We start from the raw sequence: 25,420 nt of genomic DNA on the forward strand, positions 1-25,420 counted from the left end.
ACAACATGCTTTCATTTATTTATTTATTTATTTTTAAGATTTTATTCATTTATTTTTAGAGAGGGAAGGGAGGGAGAAAGAGAGAGAGAAACATCAATGTGCGGGGTTGCTGGGGGCCATGGCCTGCAACCCAGGCATGTGCCCTGACTGGGAATCAAACCTGCAATGCTTTGGTTCGCAGCCCACGCTCAATCCACTGAGCTACTCCAGCCAGGGCAGGAGGGTGCATCTTATTGTCCAAATGTAGCTTCCCTGGCTCACTGTGGGGGGGCCAGTGGTGGAGCAGGGTCACAGACTATTATTTTACCACGTTTTTTGCTTCAAAATTTTTTTTCCTATTTTCTTTCCCTAAAACCTAGGTGCATCTTATAGTCCTAAAAATATGGTACATTGTTTTGTTTGCAAATTTCTTAAGTGTGCTGCCTATGTTTCTTTCTTTAAAAAAGTTGCTTCTTATTTCCTATTTTCTGTATTCGTTAATTAATACATGAACTCATTCACTAATATTTATTGGAATCCTGTATTTGAGGATCTGTTTTCTCCAAGATATAAGCACTGGGAATGATCTTCTAAAACTGTATCAGTTGGATAGAAATGTGATATCTCATTGCACTTTTAATTTGCATTACTTTGATTATTACTGTACATTTGTGTTTAGAAAATATATTGTATAAGAAGAAACAGACCACCTTTGTATAGCTCAGTGAAAATAAAGATCAGTTTGGCATAGAAAGTTGAAAATGGGTCTTACACATGAGCCTATTTCATATCTTCCAGTGTTTTCAAAATGCCCTCGTTTTTGTGAAAACAGTTTGCATGTCTTGACACATACATTGAACCGTCCACTTCAGTGGAAGAAGGAGCAGAACTGTAGCAAAACCTTATTTATCACAAAATTATTTTAATGCCTTTCAGGCAAGAAATTGGTTTCATCAGGAAAATTGATTTAATTTGGAGAAGGTGCAGTATTTATAGCCATAACCAGGTTAAACATTTTTCTCCACTCTTGTATCAGAAAATAGCTTCTAACCAGTAGATAGCTCCAAATCAATTAGTTCGGTTTAAGGTTTTCAAGTTTTATTAATATTCCTCCCATCTTTAGGGCATTTGTTTTCCTGTGCAAATCTCTGAATTTCTTCACATAACTTTACAAAATAGACAAAATAACTTTTCATGGCCAGCTGGCTGGCCCAAAGAAAAAACTGCCATTGACAATGTTGAATTATTTTGGTTTGTAGAGTGGATAGTGACAAATGATTTTAATGAACTCTTCTGGACTACTTATTAATTTTTTTCTGTTTCCTGTTGCCTGAATTCACTGAAAAATTAAAACTATATACAGTAAGAAAACTTACTTTATTCCTGATGGCTTCAAAAACAGTTAGAAAATTTAGTAGCTGATTAATTTTTATGAATCATCCAAAACTTACTGTGTTTTAGAAACATAAGTTGAAGAGAAATCCAGAATACTGATATCCTGCAAATAGTAACTTTGCTGTTTGCCAGACCTGCATGCTGTAGATTAGCTGTACAGTTTCTGACTGGCAGCCTAATGAGCTAGGCTGTTCCATGGATACTGAAAGAGCAGTGAGTACTTCTCATTGTCTTCTCCAGAGGTACCTGTGGACATCTCATGCTGCAAACTAGAAATGAAGCTTTGATCCATAGAGCACCACTTGTGCAGAAACCGTGAAGACAGAGGCTGGCTTTTAGTTTTCATTGAATGTCATTTTAGATCATCTCTCGATGTGCCCCTTATTTCTGATTTAAAAGATCATCCTGCCATAATCATGACCAGTAACAGAGAGATAGATTGTTTTTAATTGTCCTGATTTTTTTTCCTGTTTTGAAAAAGTGTTCTGTGTTTTAAATTTTCTTTGAAAAAAATTTTAGATCATAAGATAGGAACAAAGAAGCTTTTGGAATCAAAGCAAGGAAAGCCGCTAGTGTATTTAAAATCTGTCTATAGTGAAATTATTTTAAGTTGTCCTCAGATCTACATTCCTTTAACTAGTAGGAAATATCTTGTTGTTTCAGATGTATTGATATATTCTGGTATCACACTTTAATTGTAAAATAATATGGCTTAGTTATAAATAAGGGAAATTTTGACAATGAACCTTAAATTTCTTCCAATAATGTCCAGGTGTGCTTAGGTATTCTCTGCTGTTATAGATTTTAAAAACCAAGGGAGGGAATTCAGAGTACATTTAATCAATCTTTCTCTTTCACAGCACCACACAGAGACCATTACACTTAAGCAAAACTCTAGCCATAGAAAAGAGATTTAGCAACCTATTCTCAGTGAATATGGTACTTGAGTTATGCATTTTTAAAAATCATGTCACTAAGGAAAATATGTGTAGTGATAAGACTCTCAACTTGAAAATGTTTATTACAGTTAATTTTAATGGAAAAATAGAATAACTATGAAAAACAATATCGTCACTGTAGATGTTGTTTAATAGTGAAAACCAGTTGGTGGAATCACCTCATTTCACATATAAATTTCCTCTATTTGACCACCCAGAGTAGGGTTTTCTGGAGTGAAATCAGCTGCCAGTCTTGACAGTCTTGTGATTCATAGTTATATATTAGTTTGGGATAAAAGTTAAATTTTTTTCCTACTAATTTTATTGGAAGGAAGAATGGGCAGATGAATTATTGCCTAAATGGAAATTTGGCCAATGAATCAGTAAAGTGTAAGATATGGAATTTGAATATTTGCACACTTAAGGATTTAGTTTCATCTGGGAATGTTTGCTTTTGACTTCAAGATACAGCATAGCCAGATCACCATACATGGCATCTAGGTGCAGAAAACTTTTGTTTTTTTGGAAAATGTGGTTTTATAGAATATGTTACAAGCTGATAAAATGAACTTTCAGTGTCAAAATTCACAAACGAAAGAAGAGGAAGCATCCACAGCAAGTGTGGTATTACGGCAGACATAGTGGTGAGACCCCAATTTGGAGCCTGCCATCAGCTTCTTCGATTTGCCGTTAAATAAATTGTACTGAAGTCAGAATTTTAAGATTAGGATTATGATTTGGCTATTTTTACAAGTTAAAAAAAAGAAAACCTTTAGATAAACTAAAATGAATTTTTGAGACAATTTAATATGAATACAGCCGCTATGTGGAATTTTTATTTTTAAAAATGGGTAGTCAGGCAGTAAATAGGATTTCAGTATGTCACATTTAAGGATCTCTTTATATAGTGCCATAACTTTATGTATATAAAAAGATCCATACATTTTGCTAAAATTAGCGTAAGACCTCGTATCTGGAGCTGCGTATTCCCTCTGTAGCAGTGCAGTTTTCTTCTTTGCGTCCTCTATATCCTCATCAAACATATATGCTTGGGACATTTGCTTGAAAGGCAATGGTCAGGTTAAATCACCTTTTTAAATACAAGTTTTAAAAATGGCATAAAATAAATTGCAGAAATGTCTTTAGGCGTTTAGAACCATACACTGACTCTAAGATGAGACTTCCTGAGAGAAAACTTTGTTTTCTTGTCCTTTACCACTGAACCCCACTTTCTTTTCTCCGTGTAAACTGGCAGATTAGACATTTCCAAGGGCTTGTTCAGTGTGAAGTTTTTCAGGTGATTTCGGTTTAATGTAGCCAGATAATTGTAGCTTCAGGGCTTAGTTAGGTTGTAAAGCTGCTAATCCAGACAACATTACCCAGTCACATGTCGTGCTTCCAGGAGACACCTCTGCCTTTAATGGTCTCTCCCCATGCTGGCGATTCCTAGTTTCAGAAGTCCTATAAAAATGAGGCACACCAGGCCAAAATGAAGTCTGGAAAAAAGTCAGAATTTGCACTTTGGGGCAACACTGTGAAACATGATATCTTTTGCCAAAGATACAATTTGATATTTCTGTGGCATTAGGTTCTATTTTATTCCTTATCATTTCTAAGAAAAGTTACCCTTGAATTTGAAAACTATGTCTTTTGGTGATGCTGTTGTCTAATGAGCTGCTGCCAAAGCAGCCATACTCTACGCATTCATAAATAGTTTAACCAATTAGTGCAGTTATTATTTGGTAGGACTCTCTCTTTTAGTGGAGTGCAGTAATTCACTTTACACATTTAGTCCACTCAGAACCTCTTCTGAACAGCAATTGTAATGCGATATTGAATAATGATAGTGCTGGGATTTTGAAGGTTGTGGCCTTTTTCTCTTACCCTGACCAAAATTTGATATGTCTATTGTAGTTAATATATAAACAGATGCTTATAAATAAAAGACAGATCTTTCCATTTGTCAAACCTTTGTTAGTGCCTGTGGCCCACACACTCATGAACAATTGGGAAATAAAACAGCACTGGGGAGGGGTAGTTCCCATGTGTTTAAGCTTCTTTATCCGGCATTGAATGTTGGAGGTGGGTGGAAGTTTTCTGTGACAGTACACTTAAATATGGCATGCACCAATGGAAATTCAGGTTCTGGTGTGTCTACGGGTAGGTTCAAGATTTGGACAGTGTGAAATGTGCAGGCTCTAAGAGGACAGAAATGAAGGGGGGATTGAGAGCTCAGGCACGGGGGTCGTGGAGCCTGACAAGTCACCTCATGGCAGTAAGACTGCTCTGTTAAGTGCCTGACACCGAGCATAGCTGCCTGTAGAGGTGCCCTTTGTTTCTGCCTTGCTCTTCCTTTTCTTTCTCCCATCCCTTTCTCCCTCTGCCTCTCTGCTATCTACCATGGGAGGGAAGGTGGGTATATTTTACCCTTAAGGGGTCCTCATCTATTATCCTTTCTTTCAGTAACTTTATATTGTCCAAAATTTAATGTGTTGGGATCATGGTTATAAATTATACTCAATTCACTTTGTTATCCTAGAAGGAGTCTCATGATGAGAAAATGGAGAGTTTCCACTTTTATTTTTTCCTGGTCCCTCGGGTTACAGGGAGAGTGGCTCCTCTCCGGCTGAGGCTATCAACACTAGGAGTGTTGTTTTGCTTCTTAGTTATTATGGCCCAACAGGGTCCTCTCTGGGCTGTGAAGAGGAAGGACCAGGGATGCCTAAGGGCCGTGCTGGCCATGTTGACCTCTCCCCTACCCTTGTCATGCTCCTTCATAAACTGAAAAGCCTGCATGGTTCACAGCTGTGCAAATGTGTACCCCTGTGGCAGCACCGTGCTGAAAGAGGCAGGCCTAGGGGACACAGTGATGGGGAGGGGAGGGTCAGAGGGAAAAGAAGGAAAAAAGAGGGAATCTTTCCTTCATTATAAACATAGGGGGATGTTCCATATGTTTCATTTAAAAATATATAACTATATCAATTTTTTTATCCTAAATGACAATTAAGATGGTGTTATTTTGAATATATTCTGGTAGCTATTAGATTCTTTGCATAAAAATATGAAAAAAAGTTAAATTTGTTTAAAGCAATATCACTTGAGTCAAGAGATGACTATCACTCATCTTTGATGCTCTGGGGAATTGGAAATACCAGGCATGCCCCAAATGACTCATGTGAGCTAGCTGTGTAAGCAGGACTTTTACATAGGAAATGATAATTAAATGAGATAGCAAATGGGTTATAAATACATTGTTCATGTGTCAAAAAGTGCAACTTGATTATTTAAAATACTTCATAATTATTACTTTTTTCTTAATGGTTTATTTGCTTATTTCAAAAAGTGTCTAAGATTTCCATGTTTAGAATTTAGATCATTCAACTTTTAACTTAATTTGAAAAAAAATGGCAATATAAACGTGGACTTCTAATTGTTAGAATGTTTTGTTTTTAGTATTCAGCACCACATACTCACTTTATTGATGATTTTGGTATTTACTAGTTGGAGCCCAGTTAATCAATTAAGGTTCATTTGTTTCCACATCTCAGTAACTTAGCTAGCTTTTTTAGAATTGTAGACTATTGGAGTATCATAGTGCCCCAAGTCTCAGATGGGAAGGATCTAGGGCAGCTCTGGGCAACTCTGTCTCTGGAAGCTGAACACCCGTCTCCCCCGCTGCCCCCCGCTTCCCTGGGGCTGCCACTGAAGGGATTCCACTACCTGACTTCCAGGGCAGGCCTGATATTGAAACATTTATTTCGACCAAATAACGTGTTACGTTCACAATGTCCATAAGCCGCCAGCACTTATACTCTATAGTTACGGCACCAGTTTCTACAGAAAAGCAACAATTTGTACCACTAATGATCAGGAGACTTTGGCAAGGCTCCTTGATTTTTTTCCCAAGTGGTGTTCTGTTTTGAGCTTCTAGAGGATGCACTGAGCATGCCAGATCTGCACTGTATTTCTGAGTTGCAGATCCTGACCTATTTTGGGGGGCAGACTATGACCTTTCACTGAATGCCCCAATGTGTTTATTACTTTCATCTGCTTTAATGCCCTCGTGACACTCTACCTGGATAACTACAAAAACACAGGCTACGTACGGTCCTCATGGTTAAAGGCTGAACACTTCCAAACAAGAAATGGCGTCTGGTACATGTCTCTTACTGCCAATCAACTGCTTTGCAAACTTACTCGACTCCCCCACTTGCTTCTATTCCTCCCCTAGTTTCCACTACTGAATTTCAGATCCTTCTAATTAGAAGACAAGAAAACTATAACCAATAGGCCTGTGCACATCAATCAGGCAAAGACTCACTGAAGTGGTGGCAGCTGCAGTGAATCAGAATTGACGTCTTTGTGCTCCTGGACCCATTTCTTCCCTGCTAGTCTGCAACAATCTGGAGTTTTACATAGTTTCCCACAGATATCCTAAATTTCATCTTCATTTCTGAAATTTCCAGATGGTAACACTTTTATCATTGAGTTAATGAATTTTATGTGTTCTCTGATTGATTAATGTATTGGGTTATAACACTAAATGGGGCTCCTTAGCACTAGATATACAGATTAACAGAGTATGAGAAGAAAAGAACAAGTCCTATCATCTGATTATAGTTACTTCTTTATTACTTCCAGAATGACTATTACAGTTTCATAATTTTTCACTAAAGAAAGTCTTATATATAAGTAACCTTATTTTAAATTCAATTATGTTACTCTTGACTACCTTAAATAGCTAAATTTGACTATTGAAAATTATGTGCCTTTACCATATAAAATTATGAGCCTAAAATCTCAAGTTATAATTAAGTATATAAAAATTTAACACATATAATAAAGGGTACTTTCTTGAAAAGATAAACATTCTACCCTTCCTCTTCCAAGTGTTTATCAGATTCATTTTGCTACAATAGTTCTATGACTCAGAGCAGAAGGCACATTTTAGCTCAGTTTTTTGAAGATATTAATCTGGTATTAGTAGATTAATACACAGTGTTTGTTCTTGTTATTTGGTTTCGTGTGTTTTCCAGTTATTTGTTGGTTCTTTAGTTTTGAATAAACCACAGCAATACTTCACATCTTTGAAGTCTAGTGATCTCTAGTAATTAGAATATGAATCAAAATAAGCTTAGAAAATTTAAAATTATTTCATTAATCGATGCCTCTAAACTACCAAGATTTACTCCTAAGGTACCTTTAAAGCCTTCTTTCATAAGCTATATGGTCGTACAATAATAAGCTTAAAAGAATGTTTCCCAGACCCGCAGTAGAATAGTGTTGCAAATCAGAATGATGAAGGGCCATTCCGAAGGCCTCACAGAGTGAGGCAGTACAGGGAGGAATGAAAATAACGCAAAACAAAATAAAACATAAAAATTAGTGCTAGTACTGCAGTTATAATGGGTTGCTCCCATTTAGCAGAATAGGGTTTCTTGTCTCCAGTGCTGTTGACATTTTGGGCAGGATAGTTCTTTCTGCAGGGAGGATGTGGGTGGAAAGAGTTGTTCTGTGCGTTTTAGGACTTCTAGCAGCAATCTTGGCTTCTATCCACTAGATGCCAGTAGCACCTCCCCCACTTCACTCAGTGTTGACACAAACAAAACTGTCTCCAGACTTTGACAAAGGTCCCTTGGGGGACAAAATCAGCCCCTGCTGAGGACCACTGATGGAGCATTTAACCTTGATAATCCTTCAAAATATAATTGTGCTGTTTCTTATAATAACTCTAGCCATCAAAATGTTTATCTTTAGCTCTCTTTAAGATGACAGGTGAATAGGTGATATATTTTAGAGAGCTCTATATTCTAGTAATTAGAATTTTTTAAAAATTGGTGTTGCTTATACGGTAAATGTCAATGATTCAGGAATCCAGGTACAATCCTTTATATTTTTGTGACACTGGAAAAAGAAATTATTGAATATCATTATTTTGCAGAATATTTGCCCCCACAATTACTCAGTCAAATATTATAGACCCTCTGGCATGGCCCCTTAATCTCATACTAAAATTATCTTCAGTTTCCTGCACACACATTATAGGGCAGTGGGTGGAAACAGCTGTGGCACAATGGGAAGTATGAGGGAGTTGGCCTTGGGCTCCATGTTTGGATTTGGACAGCCAAAACTGGATGTGAGTCAAGAGCTCACGAAACAAAGAAAGTTTCCTTAAAGATTGTTCTCGATAGTTTGGAAAGGAAGTTGTACCTTTCCTTTATTCTTTTGAGCACATTTTCCTACGTAAAAATCAGGACACATGCTCCTGTCTTTGATCTGTTCATAATTGAGCATGTTGGAAAAGACTGCTTGTATCCCCAGCTTGTTCTTTCTGTGGCTCTATTTTAAAAGTCTCTCTGGTTATTTAATCCCAAATATGCATACAGGCGTTCCTTGTGCTGGCTACTCCTGTATCCAAATGGGACCATGTAGCACAGTTGAAAGTTCCATCTATTACATTCCTATTTTGAACACCTGCAATTCAGAGAGTTCTCAAACCTTACCCACTAGGTAATCCCTTCAAGAAATCCCTTCAAGAAAAGGTACAGAAGGACACCTTTGTGGGAGACTGGCTGCCTGTCCGCAGCTACCTTACTTTAAAGTTATCTTTTGAAATGGGGGAAAATCTCCCCAAAACTAAAAACCTTTGGATTTTGCATTGCCAACTTAAATTTAACTTTTTTCTTTAACATATTTTTTGGTGTTATTTTTTGATCCCCTAGTTTCATAACTTGTACCTATATAATTTATGATCTTTATTGTTTTTGTGCTACAGTTTTCTTGTGTATTAATTTTTGTCATTTCTTTTGTCTTCACAATTGTATATACTTATCAGTTTTATTTCTGATTAAATTTTTGCCATATTTTATGTATTTTCATGGTAATTCATATATAGTTTAGCATACTCTATAGTTTTGTATACTCGCCCCATTTCCTTTGCATTTATGAGTATTCTAAGCGTTGTTCATTTACTGATTTCTAGTGTGACTTGTATTATCTTGTATTTTTCTATTGATTTTCACATTTTTGTCTTTTATAAAAAGGCTATGTATAAGAGGAACAACTATAATATCTATGTTCTGAAAAAAGTCTCTGAATATTTCATTCTTTCAACCCCCTAAAGCCTACTCTAAAATCTCAAGTGTCAGAAAGTCAACTTGCTGTAGGAGCCCCACAGAACTAGTGAGGACTGCGATGAACCCAAGAATGTGTATCTGTCACATGGGCAGCTTCCACTCAGTGTCGGTAGATTGCTGTCATGTGCAAGGGTGGACATGGCATTGCCAGATCTTCCAAGTTTTCCAGAGGTGTTAGACATATGGATTTTTCTCAATTTCTAGATATTGGAAAATGCTTTTTAAAAATGTTGGTACTATACACATCAAACAGAACACAAGACAGTGGTATTCAGTTACTTCTCAAAGCTATTGGAGGGGCCATTAGATTCAGGTGATGTTGCTGGCCGAATAATAATTAATTAAATTAGAAGGTCACTCATCAGTTAGTAATGTTTGATAATAGGGTCACGAATTAGTAATATTTCCCCTATTTTTCTGTGCTTGGACTTTTCTCTAACAATTACAATCTTAATGGTCAAGGTCCTTTCCTTTTTTAGGAATAGATTTATTTTTCTAATATTTGGTTATTTGAATCTTAAACATATTAAATATCAGTTGATTTCTCTTTGTGTTATTGCTCTTATATCTTTACAGTTAGCATGTGAAGTCCTGTCCTTTTATTGTTATTTTAATACTACCTATAGAACTCTTATTAAATATAAAGGAAATGTCTCAAATTTTCCTCAAATTATTATAAGGACAGAAATGTTAGAAAAATGTATTAAGAATTTCAGAGACTTGCATAAATAGGACATTGCATGAATGGAGAGAGAAAAACTGTAGAATGGAGTGAAACTTAGAGTAACCATTGCTATTTTAGGAGAAATAATGTAATCTTGCTTGTAAGATATCATGGTGAATAGATGGAAAAAAAATACAAGCTGAGTGAAAGGCAAGATGAAGTTAACTGGGATGGATTAAAGAAAGTGATTATTCCTAGACTGATTTTTTCTTTTTTCTTTTTTAAAAGATTTTATTTATTTATTTATTTTTAGAGAGAATGGAAGGGAGAAAGAGAGAAAAACATCAACGTATGAGGGAAACATCAATGGGTTGCCTCTTGGCCCGCAGCCCAGGCACATGCCCTGACTGGGAATCAACCAGCAACCCTTTGGTTCACAGGCTGGTGCTCAGTCCACTGAGCCACACCAGCCAGGGCCCTAGACTGATTTCTAAACTTGTGCAGAAAGGTCGAAGAGTTATGAAATCCCAAAGGAATTGGTAAACATATTGTAGATTTTTAGGCCCTTACATACCTTGTATTCCGGGCCCAGTGCAATTCTAGGAACATAGAGGACAGTCAAATTGAAAGTAAATGGATGGTTTTTTGAACACTTTGACATATATAGCATCATTTGACACTTAAAACAACCCTGTAGAATAATTGAGATATTGAGGAGAATAAATCTTCCCTAAGACACACAGTTCTTAGATGCCAGAAATATAGCTTTAGGCTCCTTCTTTCCTAATCTATCATACTGTTCTGCTATTCTGCCATATTGTCACTGGTAAATGGCATAGCCATATCAATCACAAAATGTAGCTGGGAATCCTTACTCTTTGTGGGTTTATGTGTGGAAGTACTAGATAAGATTCTCAATAATTGACAACATTTCTGTCACTTCAAGGTGGAGTTTTTGTTTGTTTAATTTTATACTGGTTTGAATGTACAAGCAGCTAATGGGTAGACCTCTAACATTCACTCCCTTGTGATTATATACTATTTTCAGTTGGTTGAACTATATGCTGAAGAATTTTTTCCCTGTAGTTGAGTTTGTGGTTGAGCCTGTTAATTCCAAACCCTTCATACCGAAAAAAGCGAGCAGTGAGGGAAGTAGTCCCAGAACAGTCCTAGGGGATTTCCTTGTTTCATCCATAGGCGGAGTTGACACTGATTGTTCTAAGCATGAATTTGAAAACACAGGAATAAGCCTTGTCACTGAGCTTTACAAGTAAAATGATTCTAGTGTGGCCCCATCAACTAACATTTAAGAGAGGAAGCAGAACCATCAGGCCCTCTAAGCCATGGCTCTTGTCATCCTACTGGTCCATCTCAAAGTGAGAGCTTCAGCATTGAAGTAGGGAGAGCCAAGGCTTCCTCTTTGTGAGCCTTATTGGTGTTCTTATTTGTCCTCTTAGTCTCGTTGAAGCCTCGCACTTCAGATATATGGAAAAAAGCTCTTGATTTGAATTCTGCAAAAATGCAAAATGCAGAATAAGATGAGGGCCTTCAGTAGTCAGGTTTCATAACTCAACAGTTTGCTCAGTTTTCAGTATAATGTTTCATATTTGTGTCTTGTCAAGAAACAGGAAAGCATAAGCCAATATAACTGTGTGCTTCTGACGCTGATTTTTACTCTGTATGGAAGGTATTAGAAAACCTCTGAAAATCGCACAAGTTGAGCTTGTGTCAAGGCACAGTTACTGGTTTTTACTGTGATAAAAAACTGATCTAAATTGATTTATTACTCTCAGGACAGTGTTGCTTTTTTTTTCTTTTGTTTTCATCATCTGCCAGTTTGAACCTTGATCCTAAGAGTGAAAATTCACTCCAACAATAGGTCCTTTTTCATTGATTCCATCCTGTTTTCTTTCTCTTTCCTCAGCATCCCCCCTCCCCCAGCTGGTGCACTTTTCCTGGGAGTAAACAGTAGATGGCCCAGATATTAACACTGTGCTCCATGCTCTGGTACAGTGTGTTTGGGTGAGCTCTGTGCAATTTCCTGGCAGTCATAAATTAATTAAAAGTAGACAGGAACCACAGAAAAAGAAAGTTCTCCCTTTTTCTCCCCCTCCCCCGCTTTCTTTCTTTTTCTGCGGGTAAATAGCTAGTTCCTTTGTCCCCGGCTGCACTATTTCATTTCTGCCATCATTGTCCTCATTGTTCTCTGAAACAGGAGGGGTCTGGGCCAGGAGCAGCAAGGTCTCAGCTAATGACGGGAAGTCTTTAAAGTTTGCGCTGCATTTCATCTTCTCTGTGGGAGTTTTAGGACGTATCCAGTGTTTGATCCCCACCGCGCAACTTTGCTTCTAGTTAATTAACAGATCCCCCATTACACACTCTCATCTAGAAGCACATGGGAGGCCTATTGGGAGGTAATTCAAGGCCAATCTGAGTGATGGCAGGAATTAGAGAAATCAGTTGTTTTAGGGCTAATGTTGAAGAAATAAAGATGTCCCATTTTAGTGATCTCATTTGAAATTTTTGATTTTTATTCTATTGAAAAAAGAAGATAAGGGTGTTATTTCATCCATGTAACTTTACCCTGACTATTCAGGGTAGTTTGAACTTAGAACTCTTTATAACTGCCTGAAAGAAAAATAAAAAAGGAATAAAAATAAAGACAGACAATATGATGAGATGTAGCAATGCTAACAAGAATTTTGGTCTCTCTCCTGCCCAGCCTGTTAGCCAGGTCACAACCGTCCACAGCGACTTCTCCAGGGCACAGGAGGCAGAGTAGCTGGCAGGGGGCATCTCAGGAGTCGTTTATTTTATAGCCAAGGCTAAATCGTATGCTCTTCTAATGTCATTGCTTTTGTTCCAAGCGTGTCAAAGTGATTTACAAATAATAGATAACAGCTTCAGTATTAGTATCACCTCTCCTTCTAGTCTCTTTACAGGCAAACGTTGCAAGATAAAGCAAACTTGCCCAAAGTTAGGCATTAGCATGTGAGTGCCAGGAAGAGAGCCCTTGTGTATAGGGACTCTGCTGTCCCAGATCACAGAGAGCCCAGCTTTTCATGGCGTTTGAAAGGTGAATGCCTTGTACAATTTCTTATCCTGCTACAATTTCTCCAGCCCTATGAGCAATGACCCCCTTTACCTAATGAATTAGGAGCCACTCCTGCCTTGCAATTCTCAGTTCGACACTTGGCAATGAGAATCAAACCGGGGCTATTTAGTGCAGCAGTAAATGGCCCGCCACATTAGCCCCCTGGCATGCTAAGCTATTAGGTTGTTTTACTGTTGTTAAAGTTACATTTGTTAGGTGGAGTTGCTGCCCCTCCACACAAACTCAGCAGTGCCTGATACCAGAGGAGGCAGCACGTGTACTAAACGTGTGCCATCCAGGACCCAGACGGTCAGGCCGTGTGGCTGTGCTGCAGATCAGAAGCATTCTTCTGTCTGAGAAAGCAGGGGCATGGGTTATTATGATTGAAAAAAAGGAAGCAAGAAAAGCAGATCACTGGACAATCATGGCTTTTGCACTTTGCTGTGACTAAACTAATTACATGGGCTCGATTAACCATTTATTTATAGCAGTTCTTAAGCATACTGCTAATTGTCATAGTGCCATACAGAAGGAAGGCCAGGGGTGAGAGGCCCTGAGTCAGCTGGGGTAGCACACCACAAACCAGCAGACTGGGCTGCATACACACGGGAACTGGGTGGAATCCTGCAGAATAAAAAGGATAAGCATGGAAATGAAGGAGAAATATTCAGAGTGTTTCAATGGGGTTGTGTGTGCATACATGTGTGAGTGTGTGTGTGTGAGGGAGGTGGGGGGGGGGAGAGAGAGAGAGAGAATGAGACTATTTCTGCAAAGAAAGGAAAATGCCAGTACTATATAGCTTCATGCAGCCAGCTTGCAGGGTTGAGTTGGCATTTGGTAACTTGGTAGCGGCTGCCAGTGTGTGTGTGGTGGGAGAAGAGGGAATAGACAACAAGAAAAACACATAGAGCTTAAAAAAAGATGTAAAATGATTCACTTCATGCCATATGGACTAAAATGTTGTCACAAAAATAAGGCCAAAAAATAGTGCCAGGTTAGACTTTTAGTTCAAAAATATATGTATAATCATCCCCATGAACATGAATTTTAATTAGTATTTTGATAGAGAGAAACCAGATATTTTTTTAACCTGCTCTGTTCTTGTTTTCTGTTCCTCTCCCAGTTTTAGCCTCCATTAAACATTCATATACTGTATGTTTTGTGTCTGTATGAGGAAAATGCCTTATCCCTGGATCGGTGGGAATGCAAACATCTTGGTTTTCTGTGGCATACAAAATATCTTCCCAGGGAAGCTCGCACGCAGAAGCGAGTCACTGGGAAATCTAGAGCTCTCTCTGAGCCCCAGGAAGGAAGGAGGCCATATGCCTTTTTCCTTTGTCAGTGGGGCATCTGCACCCGTTCAGTTCCCCAGATCGACTCTTCACACCCATCCACATCTCATCCCTCTGGGATGCCTTTTACAAGTGAAATATGTTTAGTATACATACATAATACTCGGTGACAGGGCAGTTTTAGAGACAACTTAATAAGACTGTGACCACGGAAACTTAAAAAAATAGACCATGTAACTTCTTGATAAATAAACTTAAAGACTCACATTTTACTTATTAGTTACACTCCACCTGCTTCTAAAAAGGACTCGAGATGACATGACACATCGGAAGGTGCGGTGCTGAACGATCATCCCTTCACAAAGCTCTTTCCCACCTTAAACGAGGCGCTTCGATTAATGCCCTGCATGTGATAATGAAATGGTGATACAGTAAAATGCTTATATTAGCAGTGGTTTTGTTGCTTAGGCAGCGATCCACACCCCATTTTTCCTCTCTGAAGTAATACAGATGAGTCTGATATTTGAATTAAAAATGATACAAGTGAATGAAAACCTGGTATTAAAAATCAATGAAATCTCGGTGAAAAAGCATTAACCTATGTCATATTCTCTCTTAAAATCCCCGAGCTTCCTTGGAGCATTAGCTGTACTTCACTCAGTCTGTTCCAAGGGCAAAGAGGTAAAATCAGCACTAGTCTTAGGTAAGGCACATTTTACCTCCCTTTTGGGGTTTCTCAAGGCTCTTTCAGTCTTTTATATTTTGGCAAGCTCTAACACAACCGTTCTTTTTTTCTTTCCTCTTACCTTTCTCCCCTGAGGAAATCTGGTCCATTCAGCAAGAGAGGGAAACCTCACAGGAAAGTGTTGAGTAAAACTCCCTTGGTCCTGGTCTCTTTGCTTGTAGTCTAACCTCTACTTTCCCCCCAAACCATTAGTCATCATTCCTATAACAGTTACGGCAACACAAAGGAATGTGTTATTGGACACATCGTGACCTTAAGCCATGGAATGAGATCCATGTCCATCCGTTACATTGGGACTGCAGTAGAGATGGTCTTGGCATTGTGTTTGGCTGCCTCGTTTTTGGGAGAGTGGAAAAAAGTTAATCACATCTTCCTGCCTTCAGAACTCTAACTCAGACTTATATTTCCTGGAACTTATTCCCAGGCTTTCACATCAGGTTTCTATTGGATCCAGTAGATCCATTCACCCATTCATTCCATCCATCACTATTATCAAGCCCCGAATACATGACTTCTCCACTTAAGGAAAGTTAAGGGTTGCTTGTTGCTACAATGATGTTTGTACATAGGAGAATATTTCCTGTCTCATGTTTTTAGGACTTCTCATGAGTTTAGATTAGTTTAGGGTCTCAAAGTCCTGTGAAATGAAGAAAATTTAGAACAGTTCTAAAATATGTTTCTTGCCCTAAATACCAACCAAGACTATCTCATATTCACTTTACTCACAGAGATCTATATTCAAGAGTAGGAGTAAAATAGAGTTCTACTGAAAGCATCAAAAGCAATTCAGGCTGACCAGTTTAAGTCTTTTCTCACAGGAGAAATGGGGAGGCAGCTGATGCCAGCTCACGTAGAGTAAGGCAACTTTCTTTTCTGAATATCTTATGAGGATTTAAAAAAAGTACTGATTGGTTATTAATTGTAATAGTATTTGCAATTGTCAAGTATTGGAACAAATGTAAATCTCCATCCATAAAAGAGCTTTTGAATAAATGGAAGTATGCACATACAATGAAGTATTTTGGAGTTGTAAAAAGTAATGAGGAAGATCTCTGTGCACTAGTATGGAGACATTTTCAACATACATTGTTAGCTGAAAATTTTTAAAAACTTAAAAGACTATAGACAGTATGCTATCTTTTGCACAAGAAAGAAATATGAATAAGAATACATATATATGTGCTTATTTTTTACAAAAAGAAATACAAGAAGGATAAGCCAGAATTCATGAAAATAATCACTTATAATGTGTGGATGGGGTTGAATAGAAGGGAGATGGGTGGAAGTAAGTCTCCTCAGAGTTATCTTTTTATATACCTTTTTTTTCACTTTTGGACCATGCAAATCTCATATACATATGTTCAAAATTAAAGTTTAATCAACTGGGATGGAAAAATATCTGTGATGTTAGATACTAACATTAGTAGAAAGCTGAATGGTAAACATTGTCCATGGTACTTCTGACCAATACTTTACTAGAGAACAAAGAGGAAGTGGGGGGAAGCATTTAAGAGGTGTGCACCTACTGAATTGTATGTACAGCTTCACATTACTGTAACTTCCCCATTAAACTCAATCCTGGAATTTTAATTTTTAAAAAATCCTACAACTAAGAAAAATCTCTTTTCCCTGTCTCATGTATCCCTTTAACAAGAGAAGAGAATAAGTGAAACTATTAGCAGTTTACTTTGGCAATAATTTGAGTCAATGATGTGATTTCACATCATATACTCTGGGGAGCAGGGGACAGAATCAGTATGTATCCTTTGCCAGATCCTAAAGTCTTTATGATCATGAAAAACATAACACATTATAGGAAGTATTACTTGCTTCCTGAGGCATATTTCTTTTCTGTTTAATTTTTACTTACTACACAATGGCAATAATGTACTACTTTCTACTAATATGTACCAGCTCCCCAAGAGTGTAACATGCTTTTGGAGTTCACTCTTTTAGAGGTAAGAAAGTAATCATTAAAATTATTTTAAGAACACACAATATTATATTGGAAAAAAATTGAAAAAGGCCTGATAATTGTTAATTGGTTCACCCAATGGGTTTCCAGTGGCCCGGAGTGTTAAAGTTGTAAACGTTTACTGGCTTCTGCCGTACAGGGCTCTGACTCACCATGTTCACGCAGCTCTTTTATGAAACAGAGTTGTGAAGATGTGTGTCATTTAAAAGTTGATTTGTATTGGGCCTATTTAAAAAAATAACAAAGGAAACCTGACTTTGGTGATGGTAAAGTAAAGCTGTAGATTCATGTTCTCCACTTTTAGTTCTGATGTTGCCCTTCACCTGAGGGAAGCAAAGGAAGGGGGCGGATGTCATCATGAAGTTCCCCTTCTTTATCGGTGTAGAATTTGGGTTCAATTTCACAAAAATTTATTGGCACCTCCTGTGTGTCTTACACTTTAGTAATTCCTTTTACCCACTGACCTTCTAATTAAATAAGCAAAATTTCATAGAATTTCGTGCAGTGCAAGGCAGTCTCAGAATTAAACACACTGAGTTGAGAGAAAGCAAGAAGATGACGAGCATGAGACACAGGGTGAGAACGCTGTATGCTTCTAAGGAGAACGGAGGGGATTCAGTCGCCTCTGCCAGAGTAAGGTTTTACTTACGCTGTGGGTCAGTGATCACAATCCTGAAGGAAATTGTATCATTGTCCATATCAGTGCTTTTCATCATGCAGTGACATAGGAAAAAATTAATGAAGTAGAAACATCAGTTCTCCATATCAAAAGCTGTGAAATATATGTCCTCCCAGCCAAAGAAGGCAAAATCTGGACTTTTTTTAAACGTGGATATATAGAATAAATATGCAACCCTCCTGATAATGTTGGCTGATGACATGAAATTCACCAACTGTAATTCTGGCACAGAGAGACACACAGTGCCTGCAGACACGCACACACACACACACAGGCCCCCGGCACATCCTTAATCATTTGCTATCTTATTTACATTTCATTTGCTACAGTATATTCTATCATTTGAACTTTAAAAAATATATTTCAATGTTACTTAGGGACAAATAGGAAATAATGTGATTGGCTTTCAAATAGCTTATTACCATTCAAATACTCTCAAGATAAATTATATTAGGAAAACAACACACACCCCATTTTAGCTTCTGAAGCATTTTAAATGGAGACTTAGCTCTAAGTAATCAAAATTGCTTTCGTTGTGCAGAGCAGCATTAAAAGCCATGTCCACTAATTGAGCGAAGCGGCATTACTGAAGCAGCCCCGTCCCCTCATTAGATGATCGTGCAGGCACTGTTTTCCATCCTGGTTCCCGGGCTCAATCTAACAGTGCGGCTGACTCGAACGAATGGTAATTCCTGATGACACACAGTGTCTTTCCAGTGAGACAACACTGTGGAGCCCATGGGGCGTCTGTCTGCCACTGGCACTTCTTGGTCACGTTTCTTCCATTTTAGCTCAAGCGACCACCTTTGCATGAACCTTCTCACTCCTTCAGCTAAGTGGTGATTTAAGGTCCACCTTGACTGAAGAATGGCACTCATCTGCCTTCCATTAATTTTTATAGAGAGGAAGAGCATGCCTAACGGTAGGCCGAGTCAGTCTGAAACCTGATGCCATGTTCTAATCTAAAGGAAGTGAAGTGCGTTCTAGTGTACGAGTGGGCAAGGACTTCTTTTGAAATGCGAATTACCTCACCTGTGTCTATTCAGAGAGAATATGAATAGAAAATATTGAAATAGAATTGTCATAAGGTTACTCAGCGTATTTGGGGGGGATGTCAGGTTTATATGATGAGCATGGCTTTCCTACTGTAATGAGCAGGCAGAATGCTGCCACTGGGGGAAAAGATTCCAGCAGGGATGCAAGTGGACACTTCCTCCTAGCCACTCTAAATTGTATGTTTGTATCGATTAGTTCATTGTGCTGGTTCAGATCATTTCTTTTGTCCATGGAAGAGTGACTGAAGACTGTCCATAAAGGGTGTCTAAGTAATATCTGGAAGTAGCACTTTCTCTGCAATCCTTAAATTGATCATGAATGTAGAAAAGGTTGTGTATATTGACCAATTGACTCCATGATGTTGGAAATGGTGGTGTTTAGTCAGTATGAGGTACAGGCCAGTTGGGGCACCCACTGTTTTCCCAGGACTGAGCTTAATCTCGCTGTAGGAAGTCTGCTCCGAGAGATGTGGACCTGGTGGGACTTTAACAGCTTTAAAAGCCTGCCTACCCACATGGCATTTAGTGTTTGAAATTCCACTGTTATACTTATTCTTTGCAGTTATTTTAAAACACAACAACAACAACAAAACTTTTCATGACATAATCTAATTGTTTAAAATAGCTGATAGATTGTTATTAGTTACCAGTAATATTTATTCATTTATTCACCTAATATTTATTTCTGTTAACCCTGTCCCCCCATAAAATGCACTCTAACAAATTCATCAGTTTAGAACTAGTGCCCGTTACCTCATTTTACAGAATTTTTGGATAACATATACACATCTGCTTTTTACATAGTAGTTTTCAATGTGTCTTGACTGAATGAATGCCTGCGTTCTTTACCAAATCTGCTTCATCCATATTCAGTCTCCACAATTTCAGTGAAGAGCAACGACGTCCTTTTGGTTGCTCATTCCAAATACCTAAGAGTCGTCCTTGATTTCTAGCTTTCACCGATACACTCATTTCACTCATTTTGACTGGAAACTCCTATCTGAAATATATATATTTGAATTCATTGCTGCCTCTCTGGCTCAAGATAACAAACTATATAGCTCTGGCTGTTGTGGCTCAGTGGATTGAGTGCGGGACCGTGAACCAAAGGGTTGCCAGTTCAATTCCCCGTCAGGGCACATGCCTGGATTGTGGGCCAGTTCCCCGGTAAGGGGCACATGAGAGGAACCACACATTGATGTTTCTCTTCCTGTCTTTCTCCCTCCCTTCCCCTCTCTCTAAAGACAAATAAATAAAATCGTTTTAAAGAAAGATAAACTATAACCTGGAATATTAAAATAGACTCTACCTTTATATCCAACCTCAGTCTATTCTTAACATGCATCTGGAAATAAAATGGGGGCATTGCGGTTGTTAAAGGTCTGGAATTACTACTGTTATTCAGCAGGCTGAATTTAGAGATGCTGAATGACCTGCCATGTGCTCAATGGTCGAAGTAAAGAGGAGTTGCCAACCCAACATGCCAATAGCACCCCTGCTGAGAGGTAAAAAACTAAAAGCCCCATCGTATACCACTTCTGCTTAAACCCTTCCAATGGCTCCTAATTTTTCTGTGACAAAAGCCATATTCCATAACAGTTACAACAGAAGAGACTCCAGTATCTCACCCAATCTGCCTTTGCCCCCTCCCTCACTTAACTGATTTCGGTTTCTATTACTCTCTCATTTACTCACCGCCATCCAGCCACTCTGAAAATACAGTCATGCCAGCTTGTAATTCTCACTGTGTAAAAAGTTCTTTAGCTCCAATATGCATGGGTCTCAATCCCTCAGCTCCTTTTTCAGATGTCCTCTTTCCCAGTTACCTGTCTTAAAATTATAGACCCTCCTTTCTGATTCCTATTTGCAAGCTGTTTGGTCTCCAAAATAGTTATCACCATTTAACTTGTCACAGTATATTCTTCTCTTTCTTCATTCATCAGATTATAAACTTAGTAAGATTTTATGTTTTGTTCCCTGCTATAATGACATTGCTTAGAACAATATCTGGCATATAATAGGTGCTCAATAAATAGTATTTGAATGAATTAGGTTAAAATCATTAATCACTATTGCATTAAGGAAATAGGGATATAAAAGCTGAAAAGTTAGTCAATTTGTCAATGGATACATAGCGAGTAAAGAGAAGAATTTACACATGTCCTCATGAATATATTTACTCATTCATCTACCAAGTGTGTATTAAAATACAACTTAAATGAGGCACTGTTGTAGGTGCTAGAGATAAAGCAATGAATACAATGGGCAAGTTCATGAAACAAACTAGTTTCAAGCAGCATGCATGAAATAAAAGGAAAAAAAGGAGCAGTGACAGGTGGTGGGAGGAGGCTTCTAGTTCTTGTATTTTTCCTCACTGTAGCCTGACTAACTCATTTCCATATTAATATCACTTACTCCAATAGCAACAAATGCCTTGAACCAGGTCCTCTGGCCAGCCTGGATCTGCTTTTCTACTTTCATGGTCTTCAAAACCTCATCCTTGAGGGATGCTCTCAGGAAAAAGACAATGATCTCAAATTCCTTGATGTGTAGGCAGAAGAGGTAGATCTCCTCCAGGGAGCTGATCTTCATGTCCTTGACCAGGCAGCCCAGCTTGGTGACAGGGGTCTACTCTTTGTGCTGGGCCTTGACTCCTTGACCACTATAGCCTCCCACCTGCCTGACGTGGCCGTGACCTTGGTCCTGAATGCTACTGCTGCATTCTCGGCGGAAGTTCTAGCCTCCCATTCTCGGGCTCCAGGGCCTCTGTGGCACCTACATCATGTGCCATTTGCTGGTTTTTTGAAGGAGAACCTAATTTTTTTTAAAGATTTTATTTTTTTAAATTTATTTTTAGGGAGGGAAGGGAGAGAGAGAGAGAGAGAGAGAGAGAGAGAGAGAGAGAGAGAGAGAGAGAGAGAGAGAAACATCAATGTGCGGTTGCTGGGGGTTATGGCCTGCAACCCAGGAATGTACCCTGACTGGGAATCGAACCTGGGACACTTTGGTTCCCAGGCCGCGCTCAATCCACTGAGCTACGCCAGCCAGGGCAGAACCTAATTTTTTAATGTTGTTTTTGTTTTTAATGTACTAGGAGTTTTCTACATCTATTATTGAATTTATACTTAAGCATTTTCTTCTTTTTCATGGTGTTGTAAATTAAATTGTCTTTTTAATGTTACCAGTAGTTGCAGAATATCGATTGCTAGAAATTTCATTGATTTTTTTATATTGGATAAGTATTCTGCAATCCTATTGCACTTGTTTGTAAGTTTTAATACTTTTTAGTGAATTCCTTAATATTTTAAAAATAATGTTATGTACAAGTAGATATAGTTTTGTTTATTTCTTCTCTTCTGATCTGGCTATGTTTTATTTCTTTTTCTTTCCTAATGACCCTGGCTGTAACCTCCAGGACGGTGTCAAATAGAAGTGGTATGAGTGAGCATCCTTGTCTTATTCCTGATCATAGGGGGCAAGCACGCAGTCTTTCACCCTTTGGTGAAATAATTGTGGGTGTTTTTTTTTTTTAATAAATGCTTTTTATTAGGTTGGGGAAGTCCCAATCTGTTACTAGTTTGTCAGTGTTTTTGTCATGAAAGGGTATTGGATTTTTCTCAAGTGATTTTCAGCATCTGTTGAGATGATTATATGGTTTTGGCTTTTATTTTATTAGTATGGTATGTTACATTATTTGATATTTAGATGTTAAACCAACTTTGCATTCCTAGGATAAATCCCACTTGGTCTTGGTATATGATTTCTCTTACTATTTTATACACTTTATAAGAATTTAGGTACTCCAGAGATCACCCAAAATTATTGAGGCCTTTAAACATCAAGATGAAAAGTATTGTGTAAACTAATAATCAAAAGCTACACGAGTGACCTTGTCCTAGGTTGCCTGTAAATTGCTGTCTCCAGTATGTTAGACCAGTGTCCCAGAAGTGGCATTCCATTAGCCTAAAACTGTCATTCTGAAGTCTTACTTAAAATATTGATCACACAGTCAGGTTGGTGATACTGGCAACTGTACTATCCCAGGGCAGAACATTTATAAAATTTATATTTTTCCAATTTTAATAATTCTGTTGTAAACAAAACCACAGAAATCATTAATAAATGTTTAAACATTTTAAAACCATAGGACTTAATCATTTTGGGAGCCAAAGTTTAAAAAGCTGAGAATAGCTGATGAACTTCCCCTTGTAAAACCTAGTCTATAGCCGCAAATAAATAATAAAATCAGGATATTGCATAAAATAATTATATGTATTATATATTTTTCATTTTTAAGTTCATGTTGGGACTATGAAATCATTTGCAGATCAGTAAAATATGTTTCCAAGAGGTTACATTTCCAAAGGCCTATAGCTCTTCTGTCCTGGGACCAATGAATCAATTCTGGTCTCAGTGACACTGGGGTCTGTCTCTGGTAAAGTGACTGAGTGTAAATAGGGTGCTTCTGTTTTTATTCTATTGTTTTTGTTGTTCTAGCCTAGAAATTATCCAGTGAGTTTGTAAACCTTATATTTTTGTACAACTTAGTATCCTAGTATAGTGTAACACTGTGCTTTGATAAGTGCTAGTCTGTATTTAATAACTTTTAGTGCCCATTAGCATGTTTTCCATAAAGTACTGTAGCTGTAAGTAATGTTGTATTATAGGTACACTTCAGGTTAACCATCACGCACTATAAAGATGGTTAAAATTATTTCTCTCAATAAAACCAGGCCCAGAGCTACAGGCGCACATACATGCTTATATGACTGAAAAATAATATAAAGATTTATAACAATTGGCTTAATTGGTACAGCTCCAAAATAACTAGTGTGTGTGTACATGTGTGTGTATAAATATATGTGTGTGTGTATGGCTCATATTTTTATACTGAAACTGTCATTTTATCTTGACCGTCATTTATAGAAATGTGTGTTTTAATTGTTCATTATTCATTCATCAACCGTTAATTGGCACAGTCCACTGAGTCTTGCATTGTTGTGTGACTATGAAACTGGTCTTTTAAAAGTTATTACAATGAAAATTACATAGTACTTCTTACACAATTCAGGTGTAGGAATCTTGTTTAACTCTATGATGTTTATTTTTTTCACCTGAGTATTTTGAAATTACTTTGACTTCTTGCTAAATACTTTTCTTTTTATATTTTTTTAGCATTGCAAGCTATAGATAATATCGAGGACATCGGGAGTAGGAGAGATTGGACTGGGAGACTCAACAGGTCAGGACATTTGCATTATCATTTTCTGATCATTCTTTTGCCATCAGTTCTAGAGTCCTCACGTCTCTCGGCACTGGTTCTTGTATGTACCTCATATGTTCTTAGTTTTGCAAATCATGACTAATACCTTTGTATAAAAAATGTCAAACATTTGGGTATCCTCTTTGTAGGATTTAAAGGTGAAAAAAATAATTTAAAGAAATTTTCAAGACTAAAAGTACAGATCTGAGCTAATAAGATATATAGATAGATATCCTGATTTCTATTATTGTTTATGGTATATAAATTGTATTGAAGCGAAGGTTTCCTGATAACTTTTCCAGATTCAAAACCTTAGAACATATAAAATGTGATTAGTTATGTCATTGCAGTAGGAGAGTGCTTGGCTCAAAAACCAAGTTTCCTTTCTTCTCTGCTCTGTTCTTGGGCTGGGGCAAACCTCTACAAGCTCTTGACACTCTTCAGAATCAATCCATTTACTAACATTACTTTTATGAACTGCATGTTGACTACCATGTGTAAAACGAAGGTTAATTAGAACAGGCAATTTCTATGTAAATAGGAAGGTTGAGACAGTCCAAGGGTATACTCTTGAGCATTTGTCAGCCACTGTGGAAGGTTTGGCGTCAGCCACACTCCTCAGTAAGCTGGAACCATGCGTACTGACACTCGCAGTCCCATTGCCCTGGGTATCACCGTGAGTGACTGATGGCTCTGTGTTCACCAGCTTCAGAGACGCCTCCCACTTGCTTTAAACAGTGATTACAACTCTCACTACTATTGCTTAGTTGTTGATAGAGCTTGGGGATCCGTTCCCTCTCTGTTACCCCTCTGGCGTTGCTGTTTCCACAGCTCCTCTGGAGTTTGACTTAGCTCCTCCACATCCAGGTTTCCTGTTGAACAACTGCCAGTGGGTTTTTAGTTTTCATCACACAGAGAGGCAAATGCCTTGGTCCTTCAGTCTGATCACATCTTAAGTAATAATAGCTTAGTCACAAAGGAGCTAAGCTTAAAGTTCTCCCTGAATGTTTCAGGGATTTAACGATATCCTAGCATTAGTAGTAGGGGACTATACAGATTACCGTTGTTATATATTTTGAGAGAACACTACCCTCCATCTTAAAGGAAAATAATTTCAAGTAGATCTTACTGTAGTGCCAATGCTGATGTCTCTGCTTTTAGCTAAATATGGAGAGTCTTGAAAAAAAGATGTATTAAGAATGATA

The 25,420-nt window shown here is 37.9% G+C and overlaps 1 protein-coding gene across 2 annotated transcripts in view; it reads left to right on the plus strand.

Moving 5' to 3' along the window:
• The window catches only part of SOX5 (SRY-box transcription factor 5), a 930,694-nt gene that overhangs the window by 290,821 nt on the left and 614,453 nt on the right, over positions 1-25,420 (plus strand). For both annotated transcript variants that reach the window (XM_045829753.1, XM_045829752.1), the window contains one exon: positions 24,128-24,194. The gene's annotated coding sequence lies outside the window, so the exon portion shown is untranslated. The remainder of the gene's footprint in view (positions 1-24,127; positions 24,195-25,420) is intronic.

This window comes from Phyllostomus hastatus, unplaced genomic scaffold (genome assembly GCF_019186645.2).
Source record: "Phyllostomus hastatus isolate PE091 unplaced genomic scaffold, TTU_PhHast_1.1 phas_scaffold_93, whole genome shotgun sequence".
NCBI lineage: Eukaryota > Metazoa > Chordata > Mammalia > Chiroptera > Phyllostomidae > Phyllostomus > Phyllostomus hastatus.